This window comes from Oryctolagus cuniculus, chromosome 2 (assembly GCF_964237555.1).
Source record: "Oryctolagus cuniculus chromosome 2, mOryCun1.1, whole genome shotgun sequence".
Lineage (NCBI taxonomy): Eukaryota > Metazoa > Chordata > Mammalia > Lagomorpha > Leporidae > Oryctolagus > Oryctolagus cuniculus.
Window position 1 is genome coordinate 119,561,141 of NC_091433.1, and position 25,608 is coordinate 119,586,748.

The following is a 25,608-nucleotide window of genomic DNA, read 5'->3' on the forward strand; positions in this document are numbered from 1 at the left end:
CTGGACACTTCCTGTGTTGATAGCCTCTTGCCCATGACTCTTTGCAGCATAAATGTCTTTGAGCAGAATGCACTGTTCCTCATCTGTATCTCTCTGTGGGACTGGGGAGCTCAGGCACAAAGAAACAGAGTGCTTTCTTGGGCCACTTAATGTTGGTAGAATGAGGGTGATTTGGAATGTTTAAGGGGGCAAGGAAGGGAGAGCTTGTTGGTGAAACTTAAGGAGTTGCAAGCCTCCAGTTTAATGTCAGCCACCATGGTTTATGCATCCCTTCCTTGTTTCATCATGATGGTCCTTGAGGGCCACAGATGGGTAGATTAGACTTAGCCTGACCAGGTCACAGACTGTGATTATCTACAAAAGGTGAGATAAGGAAGAAGGCCTCATGTGCTTTGGATCATGAGGGAGTTGGAAGGCAGTAACCCAGCTCCAAATATCAAGATGTTCTGTAGGAGCTGCCTGTACAATATCACCTCCATTGTGATGATAGCCAAATAGGCTTAAATCAGCCTGGGGGCTACATGCAAGGAGCTACATGGTAGCTACTGGGGGTTACATTGTAATTACTTCCTGCCCCAGACATGGAATTCCCCTGCCTAGATCTAGAATTGCCCTGGACAGAACACTGTGAGACTACATTGGCCACCAAGATGTTAGCGATTGCAGAAGCAAACGACTTCTTCAGTCTGTTTGTAGAATCGTGTAGGGCCAGCTCTATCACTCCTTCAATTCAAGGAATTAAACTAAGGGAGAATGGCTAGGAGATGTCTCATGTCTTCTTTCAAGACACTGTATAGGGCTCGGTTTTCATGCTAGCGTTTTTATCTGTGCTCAGAAAAGGGAAACAAGGAAAATCAGGTTTTCATCAAATTGTCTGGACTTGGAATCACAGTTATACTTTAGAGCAATTAAAATTAGAAAAAAGGTTTTATTTTCTCTTCAACTATTCCATCTTTGTAGTGTCTCACTCCTCTTGATTCACATTTCCATCTGGCAGAACTTCCTTTGGTCTGAAGAACTTCCTTCAACATTTCTTGTAGAGACAGATTCCTGAAAATAAATTTTCAGTTTTAATCCAATAATTTCTATTTTGTCTTCACTTTTACCAGATATAGTCACTGGATACAGAATTATGGTTTGGCATAGCTTTTTTTTAAGATTTTATTTATTTATTTGCGAGGTAGAGTTATAGACGATGAGAGGGAGAGACAGAGAGAAGGTTTCCCTTCCTTTGGTTCACTCCCCAAATGGCTGCCACGGCCAGCGCTGCGCCGATCCGAAGCCAGAAGCCAGGTGCTTCCTCCTGGTCTCCCATGTGGGTTCAGGGTCCCAAGGACTTGGGTCATCTTCTACTGCTTTCCCAAGCCACAGCAGAGAGCTGGACTGGAAGAGGAACAGCCGGGACTAGAACCGGCGCCCGTATGGGATGCTGGCGCTGCAGGCGGAGGATTAACCTACTGTGTTTTGTTTGCTTTGTTTCTGTTTATTATCTCTTTTCTCAGTTTAAACATTTCTCTCATTTTATAGATAGCATACTTCTTGAAAAGAAACCTGTAATGCTTACCATCGTTCTTCACTAAATTATATATGTTTGTTTTTGACCCTTTAAGATCATGTCAGTTTTTATCACTTTGAAAAATAACATGTTCAGATTTATGATTTTGTTCATTTTTGTTTTCCCTTTTATTTTTCAGTTTTGGAAAAAATGTTTTTTCTAATATTTGTCCTTCTCTCTTGTTTCCTTCTTGAGATACCAAGTTTTAATTTTTCAGCACATATGAAACTTATACAGGTGTGACCAGTGGGTTTGGAGTCTTTGTTTCTCTGAACTGAGAGTGGGAGACTTTCTTTGAGGTTGTCATTAGGTATTTATTTAAAAATATAATGTATTCTGGTGAACCAAGCACTCAACACACAAATTAGCTAATTACACTAATATGCCCTTCTTCATCAGAATCCCCTTTCTCCAAAGGAAACACTGTCTTTAATTGGGTCTTTACCATTTCATTCATTTCAGCTTTCAGTTTTCATGCACACACACACACACACAGAGAGAGAGAGAAAAATACATGCACATCCTCAATGTATTTCAGGTTTGAGAAAATGTTGCTCTTAATTGCTTTCATTATTCTATTCAAGCATATATCATTTTCTTGGTTATTAATCCAAGATGATTAGGTTCACTGTGCTTGACAATTTATATTTCTTCTACAGCATAAATAATGGTTTCACGTATAAGAGTAAAGGAAAAGAGTTGTTTTCAAAGGAAGTAATTTAATTAATTTTGAGATACGATGATGAAGATAACCAAATGGTATTAATGGCTGGGCTGTTCTGGGGGCAAAACCAGGAGCCTGACTCCACCTAAGTCTCCCACATGGGTTGCAAGGCCAAAGTACTTGGGCCTTCCTCGTCTGCTTTTTAGACACATTATCAGGGAGTTAGATTGGAAGGGGAGCAGCCGGGATGGAGCTAGCACTCCAGTGTGGGATGCTGGGATTGCAGGCAGCATCTTACTCACTGCTCCACCACGCCAGCCCCAAATTCACTCTGATGTGGGATATGGGTGTTCCATGTTGGAGTCTTATTGGTTAGGCCAAATGCTTACTTCTAATGTTGGAAAACTTAAGCATTGTGTTATGTTCAATTTTTTTCTACCAAAAAGGCTTAAATTCCAATTAGCCATTCATTATTAAATCCCAAATGTCATCAGGGAACTCCACTGTTCACTTTCTATGTCCATGAGCTCCTGGTAAGATTACTGAGTCAATTATAGAAGATGTTGTCACAGTACATAAGGACGAGGCAGCATTTAATTTAGTGCAAATATATTTTTTGCTTCAAATTTGAGAAATAAGCCATGTGTTTTGAAGACTGTCAGTCCATGATGCTGGGTGTCGCAAGTTTTCAAAAATTATTTTAGCTACTGCTTAGAGGAATTCCTATTTTTGAAATTCAATATATCATCCACTAGATATTAAAAGAAATATATCACATTAACACAAAAGAAAATTAGTGGAAACATATAAAACATACAACTGGTTGGTGCTATCAATTTATACAATATAGAGTCTGGGAAAAGTCACTTAATGGAATTTACTGTGTTTTTATTCTGAATCATACCAAATGCTATCTTAAGCACTCACATTCTCTAATGTTTACTTACATCAGATAAAACTCTAACCAATAAATTGGCTAAATATATAGTCCTCAATATTTAGGAAATGCTAGGTAATACCAATTGAATCTAAAGCTGTGGTCCATATTAAGGAATGGTTAACATTCCAAGCACATGAGAATGTATCCCAAAATTAGAATGAAAATATACTAACATTGTAAAAATGCCGAGCTTCACATACAATGTCACTTTAACTTGTTTGGGTTTGCAGCTCCAGGAAGGGACTGGAGCTCCTTCTGTCCTGAATGACACCTAACAAAATAAAGAAAGCTTTTTCAGGACTCCTTGAGCTCCATAGAAATCAGAAATTCAGCCACAGCTGGCAGCATAATTACATTGCTCTCCTGGCCACTGTGGAGATGGCAGGAAACTGATGAACATGACGGTGGCAAAACAGATATCAGCAAATAGGGATGATTGGTTTAGAATTGGTGAATATTTGTGAAACTTAGTTTCTCAGCATCACTCTAGAGGCACTTTCTATAAAGATTTATCTAAATAGTGCAAAAAAATAAAATTGAATCCTTTGTACAAACAAAAACTTCCCCAGTACACCCTACATTGATGTCTAAGTAGGCAGAGCAAGCCATTAACTCTCACACTACCTTGAGTCTCAAATGGTTGACAAGACCATGGAGTGGAACTATCTGCAAATTAGACAACAATAGTTCCGAATTATAGTTTAAAAATATTCTAAAAGCAGGGGCTGGTGTTGTGGGATAGGGGTTAAGCAACTGCTTTCAACACCAGCATCCTGTATCAAAAGATCAGTTTGAGACCCAAATGCTGTGTTCCTGATCCAGTTTCCCACTAATGCACCTGGAAGTCAGTGGAGAATTGCCCAAGTACTTGGTACCTGCCACCAATATGGGAGACCACTGAGGAGTTCCTGGCTCCTGGGCCTGGCCCAAACCTGGCTGTTGTGGTCACTTGGAGAGTGAGCCAGTAGATGGGCGATTCTCTCTGTCTCTCTCTTTTTGTATGTATGTTAATGTGTGTGGGTGTTTGTCTCAGTCTGCCTTTCAAATAAATAAATAAACAAATAAATAAATCTTAAAAATATTATAAAAGGTAAATTTCCATTTAAATATTTTAATAAATAGAAGCTAGTTAATAGTGTGACAATTAAATTTCAAACATAATCCTTATCATTGCCTTCTAATTCAACTCACTATGAGTTGCTTAATAGCTCTCAAATTGATTTCTACTTTCCACATGGCCCTAAACATTACCAAAAATCTCAGCAATTTCTCATAATAATTGATGCCAATTTTCCCTCTTTCCATTACTTACACTGATAACCTAGAGAAGGATCTTCCAAAATAAAAGAAGTATTTTTTTCAATTTGATGGTTAAAAATCAGACATTACAATCCATGAAACTCAAATTATTTGCACATATTATAAGCAAAGGGAGGTTTTTGTACCAGACTTACATCCTAACTTACTTACAAATCATTTCCAATTTGTAATTTTTGTTGGAGTATAAATAAACTATTTTTATTCTTCAACATACCATAAGTATTCCTCACGGTTCCCTACCCTTCTGTTCCTCTTTGTCCTTCTCTTACCTCTCCTCGCCTTTCTTTTCTTTTGCCATGTTTTGCATTAGAAGACTATTATTTCCTACTTCTTCAAACACTTCGTTCTCATTTTTTTCTTTTACAGAATTCTTTTTACATTCTTTTTTTGCAGCGTGGATCATCAAGATGCCAAATATTTTTTAGCATCTACCATTTATTCTAATCTTGTTTCTTGACTGTTTTTTCTGCTACATGAAGAGCCCCTGGGAGAATATAGTTCTCATTTGTGTTGATTAATTACCACAGTGCCTGGTATTAAATGTCCAATTGGTAAATCTGGCTAAAAGCTAATATTTTGGTAAATATCTGAACTTCAGGGCTCACAGTCCTCTGGAGAAAAGTCTAAAGTCAGACTTCCCAGGTTCATCTCCAGTTCACTTACCCTTCATATAAAGACACTGCTTGAGAAGTAGTAGAAATTTCTATCAGAAGTTTGTGTGCTAAATCTATATTTTATTCAAACTTTGTCAAGGATTCTTTCCCACAGATCTCTTTATTTCACTCAGTCTCTTGCTTAGGCTGGCAAGACACTTTCTCCTTACCCAATTCTCTAAGCAGAGGTGAAAACTGAAGAGAGAAAATGTATGGCACATGGTCTGTCTCTTTGTGAAACTAGCACCAGGTCCAATATCTGACTTATTCATTCAATGCTAACATATTCATTCACTTATTCATTAGGTATTGTGGAGTAAATTACTGAGTAACTACTCTATGCATAAAAGTTTTCTCACAGTAGACATGTAAGAATGTTCAGATTAGACATGGCTACTGTTCTCAAATATACACAATGATACAAGAGAAGAAGGAAATAAATTAGGAATTTCTTGTATATTACCATAAAAATATAATAACAATTATTGTGTGATATGAGATTTTATGACAGAAAGTCCTAACATAACATGAGAAACTAAGAGAACACTGCACTGAGGAAATAAGTTTTCTACAGAAATATGAGGTGAGCATTTGGGCAGAGGTAGATTCCCTTTGGCACACCCAGATCCCATATCTGAAGCCAAGATTGGATTTTTGGTTCTCCTCCAGATTCCAACTTCCTGAAAATGCTCTCCCTGGGAGGGAGCTGGTGGTGGTTTAAGTACTTGGGTCTCTACCAAAAGTATGTGAGATCTAGGTTGAGATCCCAACTCCCGATTGTTGCCTGGCCCAGGGCTGACTATATCAGGCATCTAGGGAGTGAACTAGAGGATAAATGATCTGTCTTTTCCTCTCTAACTTCATATAAATTAAAAATGTAAGGAATTAAAATTAAAACAACTTTGCAGAAATCTAAAATATAAGTAGTTTATAAATAGTTTGCTGAGATTTTACTCATTTTAGAGAGAAAGGAAATCTTGTCTAGAAGAAGCAACATGTGGGGTTGGCATTGTGGTATAGGAGATAAAGCCACTGCCTGCCATGCTAGCATCCCATACAGGGGCTGGTTCACTTCCTGGCTGCTCCATCTAGCTCCCTGCTAAGGGCATGGGTCAGCAGTGCAAGATGTCCCAAGTGTTGGGGCCCCTGTTACCCATGTGGAAGACCCAGACGGAGCTCCTGGCTTCAGTCTGACCTATCCCTGGTTGTTGTAGCCATTTGGGTAGTAAAGCAGAGGAAGGAGATCCCTCTTTCTCTGTGTGTGTCTCCCTCTCCCTCTGTCGAGAGAGAGAGAGAGAGAGAGAGAGAGAGAGAGAAGAGAGGAGAGAGGAGAGAGGAGAGAGAGAGAGAGAGAGAGAGAGAGAAAGAAAGAAAGAAAAAAGAGAGAGAGAGAGAGAGAGAAAGAAAGAAAGAAAGAAAGAAAGAAAGAAAGAAAGAAAGAAAGAAAGAAAGAAAGAAAAAGAGAGAGAGAGAGAGAAACTTGCAAAGGAGTAATGAGGAATTATGGGGGATACATTGTAGTGGCTTAAGTTAGTCGTACTTGGATGACTCCATTGATGTAAAATTAGTGGGAATTGGAGCCAGCGCTGTGGCGCAGCAGGTTAATGCCCTGGCCTGAAGTGCTGGCATCCCATATGGGTGCCGGTTTGAGACCCTGCCGCTCCACTTCCAATCCAGCTCTCTGCTATGGCCTGGGAAAGCAATAGATGATGCAAGTCCTTGGGCCCCTGCACCCACATAGGAGATCTGGAAGAAGATCCTTGCTCCTGGCTTAGGATCAGTGGAGCCCTGGCCATTTTGGCCAATTGGGGAGTGAACCATCAGATGGAAGACCTCTCTCTCTCTGCCTCTTCTCTCTCTGTGTAACTCTCACTTTCAAATAAATAAATAAATAAATATTTTAAAAAAATAGATTAGTGGGGATGAAGTTCCACTATAATAGGACATTCATGCTATATACATATTAATGAAAGGGTCTTAATTCTTAAAATAGAGTGAGCTATAGAAGTCTTACAATAAAGAGATGTGTATTTTTAAAGTATATCATTATGTTGTAGAGACAAAATTGAAAAAAGAAACTTAAAGAAGTCAGGACATCACAGAAAATGATATGGAATGATTCAGTGATACTTCAGAATCTCTCTAATTTAGAGTGCTTTGTCATGGGTAGATATAGAACAATTGTTGGAAGGTGACATATGGAAACTTTTGGCACTAGTTTTATTTTGATGATTGGATGTTGACAGTGAGCCTGGAGGGAACAAAGCCAACCGTTTCCCATCTCAGATCTACTCTAGAATATATTAAAATCTACTGGTAAACCCAGTACTAGTGATACCTCCTTGATAGTGTCAGGTGACTCAATCCTTTACATTGACTTGATTCACACATATTAATAAATTTTATGGTTTAGCCTTCATCACTTTTATTCTAACACAGATAGAATAAGGCTTAACATACCAAGATAGTTTCTGATGCACATTTTAGCTCTTTACTTTAGCTTCTTCACTATTCAGAATGGAATTGCTCTGGAACCCACTGTTTTAAGTTCTATGACACTCAAAAAAAAAAAAAAAAAAAGGAAACAGCAGATTCTGGAATGTAACCTGTGTATGGAGCATGCAAAAAGGCTGACCAGAGTGACTCCGTTTTCACTGACATATGGACTAGCTCTGACTATACCAAATGACATTGGTGGAACTCATGAGTTAAACGTGTAGAACCCGGGTTCAGTTCCAAGAATGACCTAAAAGATATATCAGATGACACAAGAGACTCATGAACTTAAGGATAAGTAGACAATTGCACCCAAAGCATCCTGAAAAGGACAAAAGGGAACTTTGCTTCAGTGCACCAGATAATGTTGGCCCTGTGGGTACAGGTGGCCACCTTTAACAAATGGAAGCAGCTGCAAAGCAGTCAGCCTTAGTGATTCTGCAATCAAGTCACTCTGCAGGAACTGCAACCTTGATGAACTTGACATCTGCCTGCCTGGTGACTGCAGCAATCTAAATGGATTCTGCTTTTCCATTCCTTCCTCTCCTCCTCACTTGATGTGAGTGGTGTGCATTACTGACTGTGTGTTTGCTATGATTGACTTATTGTGTATGGCTGACAAATAAATCTGACATCATGGAAAGCCACAAATGTTTGTGGCTGTCGTCTTGGGAGAGAGTATCTCCTGGATATGTGTGCTTATAATTAACAATAGCCTGTTACACTCACAATTGCCTGAATGATGAGTACATAGAGTTCTATAGAAGGAGGTCATTGAGACTGTGGTATTTATTTAGTTTTATTATTAAAAAGATGTATTTATTTATTTGAAAAATAGAGAGTGACATAAAGGGAGGAGAGACTGAGAGAACTTCTATCTGCTGGTTTACTCAGCCAAGTCTGGGAGAAGTTGAAGCCAGGATCCAGGAACTCCATTAGGACTTCCCAATGGGCAGCAAGGGATCCAAATACTTGTGCTGTCATCCCACTGCATCCTCAACACATTAGCTGGAAGCTGGATCAGAAGAGCAGCTGGGACTCAAACTGGAAGTTTTGATATCGATGCAGGTGTCACAGGTTGATGTTTAACCTACTGTGCCACAATGCTAGCCCCAGAAAGTTCCACTTATTTTAAAAGCACTCATTATTGAGTCTGAAATACACTGCATATGACCCTGGCACCTAACCTACCTTGTCTACTTTAGTACTTCTCAAAATGAGTTCCATTGGCCATTATCACGAATATACTCTGCTAAACTGGATATCACAGTACATAGTTTTAGCTCACACTGGAAGGTCAAATGCACAAATATCAAATTACTTGAGGAAGATGTTGTTAAATGAATATTTAACATTGTTTATGCTATACTCATAAATATTCCAATTTTATGTAATGCTTAATAACAGCCCTCATAACAACTATTAAGCAGAATTATGGAGAAATGTCTATTCTATCATGTCTGCACAATCTCGAACTTCTGTTTTCCAGCTTTGCTTGTCACATCAGGTAACCTCAATGAAGATGTGTAAGTATCTCAGCAAGACTTATGTCTTTCTATACTCCTAGTCTCAGACTCCACATAGAGACCTCCAGAGTGCTCCTATGCTATTATTTCCCACCACCATTACTCATTCTGTAGTCCGCTCCTTTTAACTATCTTGGCAAAAGTTGATGGTAACCATATCAATGACCTTCTTGTCCAGATTTGATCCTGCAAACCACTTGCCCTTTTGTTGTTAGGAGGCAGGCTTGAAGCCATAGTGTGCAATAGCAAAGCCTTACCAATCCTCTTGAGGAAATGAAAATGCCACCCCGTGAATGCCAGTTATTGTCACAGACAGCGGATGTTTGAAAACTTCACCACTTCTCCACAGCCTGCCTTCAAGGACTGTTGTTCTTCATGCCTTCCTAAAATGCCTTTTCATTCTAGGCATTCTTTGGTGGTGATTTACTTCTCCTTGGAGTAAATTAATCTCTTTATCTACGTCCTCGCCCCAGTTTACCTGCCTTGGCACGAGGTTCACGACCAGCTGCAACCCTTACCTAAATGCTCCCCAGACGGCTTCAACTGGATGGATCTTCTACTTGATCTCTGTTCCCCCTTATTCCCAATCTTTATGAAAGTAAAGGTTCAGTTAGCTATGGTATCTTCCTCTCTCTCAGATTCTACTCTCTCAGAGTAGACTCAGAACGCTGCCCCTCTCTACCTTCCACCATTCTTAAAGTCTCTGTCTCCGTTTTCTCTGCCTCAGATCAAACAACACTCATCTATCAAGTTCCTGCAGCAATACATCACTAGATTCCTTGCCACACATTGTTGTCTGTAATTCACTGTTAATTCTAATACAGCAGAATAAACTTTGAAAGAAGTAAATGTAGAGGCCAGGGTTATAACACTGGCATCTTAAGTGGGACTGCCAGTTCAAGTGCTGGCTTCTCTGCTTCCAATTCAGCTCCCTGTTAATGTGCCTGGGAAGGGAGTGGTTGATAGTCAAAGTCTTGGCCCCTTTCACCATTTGGGAGGCTAAGATAAAGTTCCTGGCTCCTGGAGTCAGGCTGCTTAGCCTGACTGTTGAAGCCATTTAAGTAGTTAACCAGAGGATAGAAGATCTCTTTCTTTCTGTGTCTCCCTATCTCTGTTTCTTTGCCTTTCAAATTAATAAATAAATATATAAACAAACAAATCTTAAAAATGTAAACCCAGTTATACCATAATTTAAAATATGTCAATACCTTGTACCATTCAGAATTCCATGCAAACTCTTCAGGTGACAAAAAAAATCATTCGTTTTCATTTTCCAGCTCAATTTTTTACTTACCCCTCTCCTTTGTTACATTTCTTCCCAGAATTTTCTTCTAATTTTATACCCAGTTAATATCTTACTATGTGTGGTTTATAAAAACAGCTACCACTTCTAGTAAACTTCATACTCCTTGCTGGGACTACATAATATTACAAATCACATTATAATTTTAATTTTACTTAACTACTACCAATGTTAAAAATTTTAAGAAGAGAACGTAGCTTACTTTGTATTTAGTTCTAATATTGAATATTGCAAAGGGTAGGTGATCAATTAATGCTCTAAAACAATTTATATTTTATAAATATTTATATAGATATTAAATACATTTATTTGAAAAACTTTAGGAAGAAAATATAATGGATATATAAATATAATGGATATTTCTACACTTTCTGTCATCAAACAATAAAATAAAGAACCTATAAGTTCCACTTGAATTTTTTGACTCAAATTTGGTGCAATTTCCATTAACTGTAACATAAAAATCAATCTAAGGGTGGATCCTTGACAAGTAAGTTACTTCAGAGAAGCATCCGTTATTCAAATATTAATTCAAATGTATTTTGTATATGCAAAGGAATTGAGAGTCACTGAAGATACATAAAATCTTATATCAGGGCACAGTGATCTCAGTTACTTATATAAAATGATTTTCAATTGAATAATGCAACTTTTGATTTACATCTCCAATATTAATCTGTTATTTTACTTACTTTTCCATTTTTGCTTTGGTTTATTTTCTCTTGATCAGAACATTTCTACCAAGCTCAGGCATTATGCTGATTTTGAACAATCCAATAAAAGGTCACTACCTACTCTTGTGATTTAATGCATAAACAGCAAAGGAAATACATTCTTTAAAAAGCCCACATATTTCCTTTGCTTTTCTAATATTCACTCCAGATTTTTTATCTGTTTTCTTACACGGTATTAGAAATGCAATGCTAGTCAACAAGTATTAAATCTCCTACAGGGAATGCTGTATCTATTGAGACTTTTGAACAGAGTCCACACAGGGAATTCAATTATCAGGGTATGTTATTCATCTCTAAAATGAATTTGTTTTGATGTATTAACTCTAAATCTCTTTTAAATTCTATCATATTATGGTATTTTAGATTGTAACTTATATTTTTACACTTAAAAATAAATGCAAAGGACACATTAATTTATGGTTAACTCATAAGATTGGATGTAGTATGCAAAGGGCATAATGATTTATGGTTAACTTCTAAGATTGGATATAGAAAAGTATAATAACTCTGTTCTCAGGGTACATTTGGAGAAAAAGATTATTCAGGAAAAGAAGAGCTACTTACCACTACAGGGTTTTATAATCTGTGTTAGATTCTACTCTTAAACTGATGCCATTGCTCTATATGATTGGTTCATAAAATAAAAAAAGCGGGTGGTCATTGACAGGCTGTCAAATAAGTTTTACCAAGTCCATTGACTATTCAGTTGTTTGATTCCTGTTTGGATTTTCAGCCCTATAGATGGAAAAGTAAACTTGTTTTCTTCAGTATAATACAGATTTTCCATGTATCAGTTTGGACCTGTGACTCCATCTCTGAGAATATCTTTTCTCTTTTTCCCTCCTGTTATTTTTATCTTTATTGTAGTCAACATAATGTTTTCTACATAAGAACCCATGGGTGTGTTTGTATTACAACCCCACTGTATCCAGCACAAAGTGTCCATGAGGAATAGCTATTCTCTTGCCAGAAATTTCTTACAAAATATTGACAAGTTCCTGTCCCTCCTCCACTTTCTCTATTTCCCCTCAAGTTTTGTTTTTAAGATTTATTTATTCATTTATTTGAAAGACAAAGGTACAGAGAGAGACAGAGACAGAGATTTGCATTCCACAGGTTCATGCCCCAAGTGGTCATGAGGGTCAGTCAGGCCAAGTCCAGGAACCTGAAACTCTATCTGGGTCTCCCACATGGGAGGAGGAGTGCAAGCACTTGGGGCATCTTCGACCACCTTCCCAGGAACATTAGCAGGGAGGTGGATTGGAAACAGAGCAGCGAGCACTCAAGCCAGTGCTCTGATATGGAATGCAGGCATTACAGGTGGTGTCTTTTAACCTTCTGTGCCGTAATGCTGCCCCCTCTCTTCAAAATTTAACTCCTGGAGTTTCTGCTCACTTTGTTCCACTTGGTACATGTTTAGATTACAATCATAATTACTCAGTCTCCCTGGGATCTAATCAAGATGGGAATGGATGGTGAGCAAAACATTTTCTGCCATCTATGCCCACACAAGGGACACTATTCAGACTTTATTTCACTGGAGGAATAACCCATATGTGCACCAGTTTGAGTCGTGGCTGCTCCACTTCCAACCCAGCTCCTTGCTAATGCACCTGGGAAAGCAGTGGAAGACGACCCAAGTGCTTGGGCCCCTACACCCATGTGGGAGAACCAGAAGAAGCTTGCGGCTCCTGGCCTTGGGGTAGCCTAGCTCTGGCCTTTGCAGCAATTTGGGGAGTGAACCAGAGGATGGAAGATCTCTCTTTCTCTGTAACTCTGCCTTTCAAATAAAGAAATACATTTTTCATAAAAATAGTATAAAATAATTTTTATTGATTAAAATATTAAATATTTAATTTAAATACACAAATGAAAATAGTGTGTGTTTCCCTTAATGGTTTCCCTCACTAAAGAAATTTTTCTTCAAGAAAGAGGGAGAATGCAAACATTAAAACAACAGATAAACAAACTACATTATTGTGCATCAAACACTTCGGTTAACAGCCTACATGCCCTGTAAAGATGACAAAAAAATTGTTGCTGCTGCATCCATTATGATCATTAAAAGCTCTTTAAACTGAAACTGCAGCGCATCAAAGTTCTGCTCCTCACTTTGCCTTCTTAACTGCATCTTTCACCTCCAACTTAGATTAGGCTATTTGTCATAGCAGTCATAAAGTAGACCAATGACCTTAAGAAATTCAGAAATGGTGGGATCTTTGATTTTCAAAATAGATTAAAAGTAGGATGACTTTGGATGGTTCTGCTGAATGACTCCCCTGAGAAGATCAGTCTGCAGCTATTAGAGTGATTTGTCCACTGCGTGGGCTACAGGAAGGTTTTCTATCGGTATGCAGAGTATGTTTTTTAGAAACTTCTCTGTTATCTATGATAATATGTAATTACAAAACAGGAGCATTAGAAAGTTTGAACATTTCAATTTCTTCTATCTTTCCATGCAGACGAGACTATCACTCTGAAACCACAATGCATCATTTAGCGAAACACTCATATATGTATATCCTAAACCTTCTTCTTATAGAAATAAGATAATTTTCCATTGAAGCATCAGTCTAAATGATCTAATACAAAAGTTAATGTTTCAGGCGAAGTCAGTGCTGTGGCATAGTGGGCAGGGACACTGCCTGTGATGATAGCATCCCACATGGGCACTAGTTCGAGTCTCAGCTGCTCCATTTTCAATCCAGTTCTCTGCTATGGCCTGGGAAAGCAGTAGAAGATGGCCCAAGTCCTTTGGGCCCCTACACCTATGTGGGAGACCCGGAAGAAGCTCCTGACTCTTGACTTCGGTCTGGCACAGCACCTGCCATTGTGGCCATTTGGAAAGTGAACCAGTGGATGGAAGATTACGGCTCTCTCTCTCTCTCTCTCTGTGTGTGTGTGTGTGTGTGTGTGTCTCCCTCCTATAACTCTGCCTTTCAAATAAATAAAAATAAATCTTAAAAACAAAAAAGAATCTGGGGCCAGCGCTTTGGCATAGTGGTAAAACTGCCACCTGCAGTGCTGGCATCCCATATGGGTGCCAGTTCGAGTCCCAGCTGCTCCACTTCAATCCAGCTCTCTGCTATGGCCTGGGAAAGCAGTAGAAGATGGCCAAAGTCCTTGGGCCTCTGCACCCATGTGGGAAACCTGTAAGAAGCTCCTGGCTCCTGGCTTTGGATTGGTGCAGAACTGGCCGTTGCACCATCTGGGAGTGAACCATTGGATGAAAGACCTCTCTCTCTTTCTGCCTTTCAAATAAATAAATATTTAAAACAAACAAACAAATCAAAACAAAATCTTATCCAAAAAGTGTCATTTACTTCTGTAAAGGCCTGAATATTGGTGTCTCCCATAAATTTTTAAGGTTTGAACCAAATTTCCAATATTATAATATGAGATTGAGCTTTTCTGAGGTGATTAATCCATGAGGGCTACTTCGCTATAAATGGAATTAGTGTCCTTGTAAAAAGTTGTGAAGTAGGCAGGCATACAGGTAAAAATAGATTAGGTTTGTGAGCAGGAAGACCACACCTTCACCAAGCCCCTATGTGACCTCATGCCCAACCTGATACCTTCACCACGCCCCTGTGTGACTTCATCCCCTACCTGGCCACACCTGGGTGCCTACCAGCCAATCGGGTTAATTAACCACTCCCCTTTGGAAGTGGGTTAAAAGCCTGGACATGGTCTGTCCCGGGCTCCCTTCTCTTCTACACTGGCTTCTTGCCAGGAGGGGGCTTGCTGTAGCTCTGTGGGCTTCCTGGCCCAGATGCTCCTCTATGTGGCTGGTTCCTGATGCTCGGTATGCTCTCTCTTTTAATAAAGCTCTCACTCTCCTATGCATCTTTTGCACTAAATAAAAGCTTAAAATGTACCATGCTGCCTCACGTATCTGTGCCGGTATTTAGAATTCTTCACTAAATACTAGGCAAGAACCCTCTTGGGATTATTAATATTGGGGATTTATTAATAAGCATATGGTGATATCGTCTGGCACCCCGAATTCTGGTAGCCTATGTGTCACCCCAGATGGCGCTTTTGGGGAACTTTAAGGGGCCACATTTTCATATAGAATTTAGGGGGTCATCTCCGATATCCGTTGCATTGTAGCTTCCTCGACCTTTCCACCATGTGTTTGTTTTTTTTTGTTTTTTTTTTTTTTGTTTGTTTTTACAGGCAGAGTTAGACAGTGAGAGAGAGAGACTGAGAGAGAAAGGTCTTCCTTCCGTTAGTTCACCTCTAAAATGGCCGCTACGGCCAGCGCGCTGTTTCGATCCGAAGTCAGGAGCCAGGTGCTTCTCCTGGTCTCCCACGTGGGTGCAGGGCCCAATCACTTGGGCCATCCTCCACTGCCTTCCCGGGCCACAGCAGAGAGCTGGACTGGAAGAGGAGCAACCGGGACAGAACCAGTGCCCCAACCGGGACTAGAACCCGGGGTGCCAGCGCCGCAGCGGAAGATTAGCCTAGTGAGCCGTGGCGCCAGCTTCTACCATGTTTAAAAACAGCAAGAAAAAGCACTATAAAGACTAGCCCTCAGCTGGCATGGAATTGAATGAAAGCTTGAGGTTGAACTTCCTGATCTGCACAACAGGAAATACGTTTTTATTGTTCATAAATTACTTGGTCTAAGGTATTTTGTTATAGAAGCCTGAATACACTGAGACCACTTCCCACCAAAATGAAATTGAATCTAATTAATAGTTTCTGTTATGTATAGGTATCAATAATCAACAGTTGATACTGAATAAAATTGAAATCTTAAAATAATTTTAAATATTTTTTAAATTGACAATAACTGCATTTAGGACTACAGATGCTATTTTAATACATGTGTATAATGTGTAGTGATAAGATCAGGTTAAATGGCATATTCATCACCTCAAATATTTGCCAATTCTTCATATTAGGAATGTTCAAAATTCTTTCTGCCAGCTATTTTGATATATGTAATTAATTGTTTCAACCACAGTTTTCCTACTGTGAAATAGAAGGTGAAAAATTATTCCTGCTATCCAGCTGCATAGCTGTACTCTCTAGACATTCATTCTCCATTCCCTCTACTCCCACATCCTTCCTAGGCTCTGCTACACACTGTTCTACCTCTTTAGGTTCCACATGCAAGTGAGAATGCACGTTTGTGTCTTTATGTGCAGGGATTATTTCACTTAACATAATGTCCTCCAGGTTCATCCATGTTGTGACAAATGACAGGGTTATTTTATGGTTGAATAATATTCCATTACATATATATCCACATATTCCTTATTCATTCATCCATTGATGGGTGTCTAGATTGATTCCATATCTTGATGTTTTGTGAATAGTGCTGAAATAAATATGGAAGTGCATATGGAAATCAATATGTCAAAGAAGTTTAAAATGTGTTAAAAATAAACAATACAGTACTTCATGGCACTTATACTAACAATGGCATAGTCTTGCCGGATATTATAGAATTTCCAGTCATGTGTCTCTATTCATGAATAAATTATCTTTTTTTCTTTAGGAAAACAACTCAGTTCATTGAAAATGTCAGCCTTAAAGTTCCTAACTATGCCGGCGCCATGGCTCACTAGGCTAATCCTCTGCCTTGCGGCGCCAGCACACCGGGTTCTAGTCCCAGTCGGGGTGCCGGATTCTGTCCCGGTTGCCCCTCTTCCAGGCCAGCTCTCTGCTGTGGCCCGGGAATGCAGTGGAGGATGGCCCAAGTGCTTGGGCCCTGCACCCCATGGGAGACCAGGATAAGTACCTGGCTCCTGCCATCGGATCAACGCGGTGCGCTGGCCGCAGCGCGCCAGCTGCGGTGGCCATTGGAGGGTAAACCAATGGCAAAGGAAGACTTTTCTCTCTGTCTCTCTCTCTCTCTCACTGTCCACTCTGCCTGTCAAAAAAAAAAAAAAAAAAAAAAAAGTTCCTAACTTCCTGTTACATAATTTCTAACTATTTGTAGTGCTGGAATTTCTCAAAGAAATTAAGGTGGCAACCTGACTTTTCTTGGGGTTACAGATACTCCTTTTCATATTCCCAGAGTATTTCCTCTAATTATTTTGTACTAAAACAAAGGAAATATTGGAGAGCTCAGCTCTTCCAACTTTGAAATCTAAGCTTTTTATAAACCATTGTTTCTATTCAGAAACAGCAAAAATGGAAAACTATAATAAGATGATCTATACAACTAACACAAAAGCCCATTTTTCTTAGATTATATAATTTTCTTTTATTAAGCAATTACATTTTGGAGTTAATATAATAGTTTTCATTGTATGATCTTTTAGCAACACTGAATAACTTGGAATGGATTGTAAGAATAAGTTCTTTTACAGCTTTGCATCGGAATTTTCAAGGATGCTCAAGATGTTTTAAAACCCCTTGTATGACATTAATGACCATTATCAAAAATTCTTAACAGGAAAACTACCAGGAGTATTTTTTTTTTTCAATCAGAGAATATAAATCAGATGGGGATTTAATTTTTATTGAACTGAAAATCAATGATTTAAAAACATTTATTTTATTTTTATTAAAGACAGAGAGAAAGAGATGGACATAGGAAGGGAGATGTGTTATCCATTGGTTCACTCCTCAAAGGCCCACAATAATTGGGGCTGGGGAAGGCCTAAGAAATGAGCCTGGGTGGTGCAAACTCAAGTATGTTATCCATCACTGCTGTCTCCTGGGGTTGCATTTGCAGGAAGGTGGATCAGGAGCAGAGGTGTAGGGGGACTTGATCCCACACACTCCGATATGGGATGCGGCCAATTCCACCTGAGTCTCAACTGCTGTGCCACACACTAAGCACTGATTATTTAAACAAAAAATCTTGCATGTGAGAATTTTCATGTCACAATGATTATGAGTTCCTTTAAAGGAAAAATCCCTCGTGCTTCTGCCATTCCCTTAAGTTAATTATAATAGCATTTCAAAGATGAGGAATTGTGCAAAGTGGTCACGGACAATTTAGCTAGTGAAACTGAAAATTTAAATTACACTAGTGATTTGATCAGGGAAAAAATTGAAAGTCTCTAAAATTTTATTGAGAGACAAAAATTGTTCCAAATCTGGATCAACTTGCGAGAGATATGATTTTTGCCTTTGGTGTCATTCAGAAGATTTAGAGATGATACAAACGTGTGCCTTGTGCTGTATAATAGTACTCAGTGGCTCTGTGCACTCAAATGAGTGACAATTCAATAAAATCAAAATCACACTGGATTTGTGTAACTGTCCTAGCACCATTATAAGTACACAGGAGGCTTATGTTACTGTGCTACCATAATGGAAAGTGTTGATATAGAACACTTGTTTTATGTCAACAGCTCTGTTAGGCAAGGATGATCAATAATTATGTGTATTCTTTAAGCCAAGATTCTTTAACACGTACACATACACAATTTTGCATATAGTGCTTAAACCTATATGTGAAGGTTCTTTGGATCCATGAAAAGACTATTTTTATACAAAAAAAAAATTTTTTTCCCTTTGTATGCCTTGTGTCTGATAGAAAACAATTACAGGGGCCTTCCAAATGTTCATGGGAAAATGGCATAAAAATTCAAGTTTGCTGCATTTTTGTTTTTACATCCAGGCACAGTCTTTCATGATGTATTTAAAGACACTCATGTCACTCTCCTCCAAATGTCCTGGTGCCTAGTTCCATGCCACTTGCCAAACTGAACTTCAAGGAAAATATCTGCTTTCAGGTACTTGTAACCTAGAGTAAATCTCTTCCTTTTATTTTTAAATGAAATATATTTACTTATGTCTTTTTTGTAGAATACTGGTCATCCTATTCTGTCAGGAGTTAATTTCAGTGGCTGCAGCAGTTTGTTCAATAACCTTAAGTAAAGCAGATATTTGCATATCTACATTGTGCTACCTGCTGGAAGTGCTAATGCCTTGACATTGCCAGACTATAACAGGAATCTATCTACCAAACCCAGCTAATTCTGCTATGCACAGAGACTTCCCATGTAGGACACAGTACTAATGGAAAGCTAAATGAGCTTTTTACTTTCTTTACATCATTTGTTCATTCAGTAAATAGATGTTACACATGTTATTCCATGAATGCAAAGAAGCTTATAGAAATTGTCTTAGCTCAGGAGTTTACAACCTAGCAGAAAATATCCCCTAAGATATTACCGAAACAATAACAGTACATTGTCTTCTTTTAGTTACATGTAGTGAAGGTGTACATTTCAGTAAATAAATACAGCTATCACTTACTAATTGCTCAATCTTTTCTAGGTACTGTAAGAAACACTGCACATTCACAAATACATCTACTGTTCACAATAATTCTAATTTTAAAAAGTAATTTGATTTTTACTTTACCATTAAAGAGACAAAAGCATACAATATTTAAGATACATATCTAGTTTCAAAATTACATGTAAAATGTGTGGAGAATACTGATGCAAATCCAATTTTATTTGATAAAACTTTATAAGATATTCAGACCCATAATACAATAGCAGTATATATTACTAAAATATGTTATTAGGACAAGCCTCACAGGATAGGTGGTATGTGAATAGAAACCTGGAAGTGGATAAGTAATATTTTTGAGTGAGTTATTGGGAGTAATACCAGGGAAAGGAAGAGCATCTGCAAAATCACCAGGGCAGAAAAAAAAGAAAAAGAAAAAAAATGACATTTCCAGCTTATCTTTAGAAGAGAGCAATAGACAATATGAGAGATGGCTCAGGTTGAAAAGCTGAGCCAAAAGAAAGTTAGCACAGAGCCTTATGAGTCTATGGTGTGATGGTAAAATCATAATGCTTGCTATGTAAGGAGTGACCGTTATATAATTTACACTTATGTTTTTATATTCTTTAAGTCATTTAATTTGAAGAATACTGCAAACTACACCATAAATGGTGTCACTGACAGAACACATACATTGCCTCCAACCACATTTACTAAAATAAATGCATTTGGATAGGGCAGTAATTACACTTAAGTAAGTTTTGCTTTACCTCAGATCTCAGAAGTTGTTCAATGATCAACAAAACTTGCATTCAAGGAAAGTAAAAACAAAGCAATATATTATTTTTATGAGATGGGTTACCAAAGTAAGAATATTAAACAGAAAAGAAAGAAAAAATTTAAAAATCCTGTTACTGAGTTTGAGAGGAACACACATTTTTATACTACATTGATCAAAGTATAATCAGTAAAATACTTCTAAAAAGTTATCAAGAAAGCATAAATAATGCTTAATGAAGAAACAAGAAGTATATATTTGTATCCTTACATATAATGACACACAAACTAAAATTTTATCTGTGGAAATAGTCTCATAAATTTAAAATATTTACATATACAAATATCCACTCAAATTATTTAGTGTTTCATAGACATTGAAGCATGATGTGTTATCAATATGTGGTATCTTTCTCATAATGTTTTAACATGAGAAGTTATCCATGATATACTTCAAAAAGAAAAAAATTACAAAAATAATATGTACAGTATAACACACATTGTATTTAAAAAATAAAAAAGCACAATTATAATAAATCTCATTGGGTATGCTAGAATTATTAAAGGAATATTTAGTCAAGCATGGTTATCTTCAAGTGGGGGAATAGTTTCTGAAGGACTAAAATTTACATTATAAATTCCTATATTGTATTATAAAACTATTTTATAATTCTGATCTACACTTTTATTAGAGGAAATATTTATACAAACCAGGTATTCAATTTTTTCTTCTGTGTGTAAGATAATGACAATAAATCCTGCCTTGCTAAATTCAGGACAGTTGCCAGTTTGGAATACAATATATGAAAGTTCCTTGTCAAGTATAAAGTGCTGTGCAATTATACATATGAGGTTTCTTGCTAGAAGTCAACAATTGCATGTTCTCAAGAGTGGATAAAGACTAAATTAATATACCCATTTTTAATATTTTTCTAAATATAAATCTTCATTCTTGGGGCTGGCAGTGTGGCATAGAGGGTTAAGTCACAATGCTAGCACCCTGTATGGGAGGCAGGGTCAGTTCTGGCTGCTTCACTTCCTATCCAGCTTCCTGCTGATGAACTTGGATAAACAAAGATAGATGGCCCAGGTACTTGGGACCCTGCCACCCATTTGGAAGACCCAGATGAAGCTTCAACTCTTGCCTTTAGCCTGGCCCAACCTACTGCTTTTTAGAGAGTAAACCAGCAGATGGAAGATCTCTCTCTTTCTCTCTCTTTCTCATACTGTAGCTCTATTTTCAAATAAAATATATGCATCTTAAAAAAATCTTTATTATCATATTGAAGCAATTTATATAAATATTAACTGTTAATAAAGTTTATAGACTTTTGAATCTACTAAGGCTAAATGATCTCCTGTAATAATTATAGTTTGAAACATGAAAGTTCAAGTAAACTGCTTTGATGACTTCCGAAGAAAACACTGTGAGGTAAATTTGCTTCCTTTTTTTTTTTTAAGTTTAAGGAGAATTTTTAACACAAGGCAGGAAGCAAGAAATTATTTTTAAAAAATCTCTTGGCATAAAGATAAAATAGAAAGAATTTAGTATGGCAAAAAATTAAAAATTAACAGGAAATAATTATCAATTCAAATGACTCATAAAACATTGAGATTGTACATGAACACTCAGCAAAGTGAAGAGGCAATCGACAGAATGGGAGAAATTATTTGCAAACCATACAACTGATAAAAGATTAATAACCAGAATATATAAAGGGGTGATTTGCTTCTTTTTAATAAATAATTGTGGAGCATAAATTTTTGTTATTCTTCTAAAATTAGGAACTTTGCTTTCAAAGTTATTACTATTTTAAACAATCACTCTGTGTAATATTGCTTTCTTCCTGGATTATACAAATAGCTTTTGAATAAAGCATACCAGGGCAAAAAAGCATAACCAAGAAAAGACTACAGGGAGGATAAGCCTACTATTGATCTTCAGTCAGGTTAAAGGTCCACTTCTCCAAACCAGAGTTCTATAGTCTGAATAAATCAATAGGAAATAACAAACAAGAAACCAGTAACTATCCAAATTATCCATGTTGATAGCATTATCACTTCTTCAGCATTATATAAAGCAGGCTCTCAATTATAAAAAAGCAGAATATTTTTATCTATAACCCCACAAAAGTGTGACGCACCTCACTTGTATTGTTTGATTTTTAGGCCAATCAGTAGATAAAGAAGGTAAAGTTTGGCCTTGTGTTGTCTCTATATTCTCTTTATCTAGATCTTCCATATAAATGTATATCTGTCTTGAGAAATCTCAGAATATACCAGTAAATAGGAAAGACAGTCTACAAAACTCTACTGAAAATAGGTATCCCCTGAATACATGTGTTGACTCTCCCAGGATTATCATATTTTATAAGAATAGCTTTTTACTTAAACAAAAGACATTCAAGCAATATTATTTTGTCCTAAATTTCATATATAAAATGCCATTCCTGAAGACATATCACAAAGACCAACTCTCCATTAAAAAAAAAAAATCAGTCCTTCTTAGGACATTTTCTAGCCAGTTACTTGAATGATGTCGAATGATGAAAAGTTTAATTTTGGCTTACAGTTTGGAGGTTCATCATTCAGAATCAGGTGGCCCTATCAGTCTAGTGTCTGCAGGAGGCTGGTAATTATGGAGATTGGGTGGAGGTACAATCAGGTAGTGACGCTGGAAAGCAGAGAGAGAAGCTAGGTCAAACTCTGGTTAAATAACCAACATTCTCCAAAGAACTATCTTCTGAGGGCAAGCCCCCAATGACATAAAGACCTTTCTTTGGTCCCCAATAATAAGATCCCACCTCTATCCCAATCATCAACAATTAACATAAGTCTTTGAGGTTAAATGTATGGAAGAGTTTCAGGAGTCAAGTCCTATTCAATCCATAACAACTCCCAAGTCCAGCTTCATGGTAACGTGCACCTTGGGAGACAACACATGATGACTCAAATAGTTGAGTCCCTGGCACCCATTTGGCAAACTCAACTTTAGTTCTTGGCTCCCGGCTTGAGCTTTGCTCAGCCCAGGCTGTTGTAGGCATCTGGGGGAGTGAACCATCACACTGGAGATCTCTGAATGTCTCTCTCTTTCTCTGTCTCTTTCTTTCAATTGGCTAAGATAAATTTCTAACAATTAAAGAGAACATCTCTCTATGCCACCAAATTTCCTTAAAAATGTTTAAATAAAGGTGGATCCCACTGAAAGCCACTGCTGTAGATTGCTTTTTAAATCATAGGTTTCAAAAGAATACACATTTCTTCTCTCATTAGTTCACGGAAGAATTGTAATTGCAATCTAGAAGTTATCTGAAAGGGGCTGGCACGTAGCATAGCCGGTAAAGCCAACACCTACACTGCCGGCATGCCATATAGGTGCCAGCTTGAGTCCTAACTGCTCCACTTCTGATCTAGCTCACCAATAATGTGCCAGGGAAAACAGCAGAAGATCGTCCAAGTGCTTTGGCCCCTGCACCCACATGGAAGACCCAGAAGAAGCTCTTGGCTTCTGGCTTCCGATTGGCCCAGCCCTTGCCATTGCAGTCACTTGGGGAGTGAACGAGCATATGAAAGGCCTTTCTCTTTGTCTCTTCCTCTGTAACTGTGCCTTTCAAATAAATAAGCAAATCTTTAAATAAATTTTAAAAATAAAAGTGCTTTGAAAATGTTTGCATTTTTAATAATTTTCTTTATCCAACTATTATTTTGAAATTTGTAAACTATAAGTAAATGAAAAATTAGTATCATGAATATGCATACTTCCTTCACCCAAATTCATCCAAAATTACATTGTGTCATATCTGCATTCTTAGAAATGCAATATATATATATAGTATATATAAAGCAAATATATTTATTATAAGACAAATGTATATTAAAGCAAAATTAAATAGAAAGAGGGAGAGAAATGGAAAGAGAGTGATCTTCCATCTTCTCATTTACTCTCCAAATAGCCACAATGGCTAGAGCTGGATCAGGCCAACGCCAGGAGCCTGGAACTCCATCCAAGTTTCCCACATGGGTGACAAAGGTTCATACACTTTGGTCATCTTCAGCACTTTCCCAAGCACATTAGCAGGGAGCCAGGGATTAGAAGTGGAGTAGTCGGGACTAGAACTGGCACTTACATGGGATGCTGAGCATCATGGGCAGCAGCTTAACCCATTGCACCACAATGCTGGTCTCTGGAACGTCATACTAAATGATTCAATATGTATCTCCTAAGAACAGTGATTATTATCCTGTTACACCAGAATAAAGTAAGATGTACAGGAAATACAAAATGCCATTATCTGATACTATGCATGTGTTTTAATTTTGCCATTTTCCCCAATAAAATTCTTCATAGATTTTTAAATCTAGTACTCATATATGTGAGAATTTTATTATCCCAAAACAGAGAGCAACAAATGCCACAAGGATGTGGAGAAAGGTGAATTTTTATATACTGTTGGTAGGAATGTAAGTTAGTAAAGCCTATGGCAACATACACTGTGGAAAACCATATGGGGATTTCATAAAATTCTAGAAATGGACTGGCCACATGATCCAGAAATCTTACTACTTGGTATAAGCACAAAGATATGAACATATTGTAGCAAAGAAATACCTGCACTACCATGTTTATAGTAGCTTTATTCACAATATCTAAAACATGAAATCAATCAAGACATCCATCATCAGAGGAATGGATAAAGAAAATATAATATATATATACTTATGTATATATTTATATAAATATGTGCAAGTATATATTCATGATATATGTATACACACAATGGAATATTGTTTAGCAATAAAAAAGAATGAAATTCTATCAGAAATAGTTGCAACTGGAGGATATCATGTGGTGACATAAGCTGGACACAGACAAATAAAATGACTTCCCCTTATATGTGGGAGCAAAAATTTTTAAAAAAGCAAAAGCAAAAACAGATAAAGGAAATACCTGTGTGTATGAGTTTTGTTGCAAATACAGTGTTTTTGTTAAATTTTATTTTAAAACTTTATAAAATTTTTAAGAATTAAATAATATAGTTTTAATGATGTGACTATTTTAAAATTTAATTTATCTTGATGAAGTTAAACATTTTTTTCATTTGATTGTTTTTTATAGCCCTTGCCTATATTCCTGTTGAAATATGGAGCTTTTACTTTTTCTTGGTTGAACTCTTCATTTTAGCGGAGCAGTAAGTCTTTGACTAAGATGTCTATTATTAAAAATATGTTGACATTATACTTAGTGAAATAAGTCAGTTCCATAAAGAATAATACCATATGTTTTCCTTGATCTATGGTAACTAATAAAATACCTAAAATGTAACCAATAGAAGTGAAATTGGCCCTTTGAGACGTGACAGCTTTGAACAGCGCTTGTCTCAACTGTTGAAGAACAGTTTTTTTTTTTTTTTTCATACTATTTGTTGAAC

General features: G+C 37.3%; 1 long non-coding RNA gene across 2 annotated transcripts in view; it reads right to left on the bottom strand.

Annotated features, from left to right (window-relative positions):
• The window catches only part of LOC138848809 (uncharacterized), a 276,973-nt gene that overhangs the window by 6,991 nt on the left and 244,374 nt on the right, over positions 1–25,608 (bottom strand). For both annotated transcript variants that reach the window (XR_011386907.1, XR_011386908.1), the window contains exons 2-3: positions 22,750–22,853; positions 3,333–3,430 (exon numbers count right to left, since the gene is read on the bottom strand). This is a non-coding gene — a long non-coding RNA (uncharacterized lncRNA). The remainder of the gene's footprint in view (positions 1–3,332; positions 3,431–22,749; positions 22,854–25,608) is intronic.